The 941-nt window shown below is 35.4% G+C and overlaps 1 protein-coding gene across 1 annotated transcript in view; it reads left to right on the top strand.

The window, feature by feature from the left end:
* The window catches only part of LOC107672958 (collagen alpha-1(XIV) chain-like), a 129,701-nt gene that overhangs the window by 54,416 nt on the left and 74,344 nt on the right, over nucleotides 1-941 (top strand). The gene's annotated exons all lie outside the window — the stretch shown is intronic.

Genomic DNA, 941 nt, shown 5'->3' with positions numbered 1-941 from the left:
CCAATTGTTTTTAATTAAAAAACAATTACCAACCACAAACTTTTGAACAGTAGTGTATTTTTAGCAAGTATGATTCAGTTTTATGTGTAAGACTGTATTAATAATGAAAAAAGTGCACCGAGCAGATATAAAAAATGTCACAGTATAAACTCTGAACATATTGTGCAGTCTGCTGTGGTAATTAATGATTTGATTCCACAGTTTTTATTTAGTGCCTGTGCTGGGCAAAAAATATAGAAATCATTACTTTTAATATACAAACATCCAATAATTTAATATTCAAAAACCCAGTAATTTAATATAAAATGTAAAACACATACACTTAAAATGTTGGCAATTAGGAACCTTTACTTTTTCAATAACCTCTTAATCTTTGCATGTGTAACATTCACAAACTACTTATTTTCATTTGTCTTATTTGTAGTCTGTCCATTGATAGTACTCTCACACAGAGGAAGCCACTCCACATAATGCAACCCAACATTTCATTATCAACAAGCAATGGACTGCCATGATTTTGTGTGTGTGCGTGCGTGTGATTAATGGTGTGTCTGTGGTGAATGACTGCAGTGATTGGATGCTGACTACAGAGCTGAGTGCTGGCTTTCTTGATTTTCATCCAGCTCCCTAAAGTTCAGTACACAGATTTCTAGTCTTTTGGCTTATCTCAGAGTAGCTTTCATGAGAGCTGATCAAACACTCAAATATTTGGAATTGTTTCTCTATACTGTTTGACATTTTCTTTATCCTTGACAATCACTCCTTACACTAGCAGTTATTGCTCTCCTCCTCCTAAATACCATGCTGTGTGAAAGCAAGTGCACCTCATGAAAAATATAATGCTTTTTTGGAAAAAGTTAGTACAAACGTCTCGGTTACGTATGGTAACACTCGTTCCCTGAAGGAGGGAACGGAGACGTCACGTCGGATGACCGACGAAT

This window comes from Sinocyclocheilus anshuiensis, unplaced genomic scaffold (genome assembly GCF_001515605.1).
Source record: "Sinocyclocheilus anshuiensis isolate Anshui unplaced genomic scaffold, SAMN03320099.WGS_v1.1 scaffold248, whole genome shotgun sequence".
In the NCBI taxonomy this organism is placed as follows: Eukaryota; Metazoa; Chordata; class Actinopteri; order Cypriniformes; family Cyprinidae; genus Sinocyclocheilus; species Sinocyclocheilus anshuiensis.
Note: the sequence above shows the minus strand (reverse complement) of the source record. Positions and strands in the feature narration are given on the sequence as shown.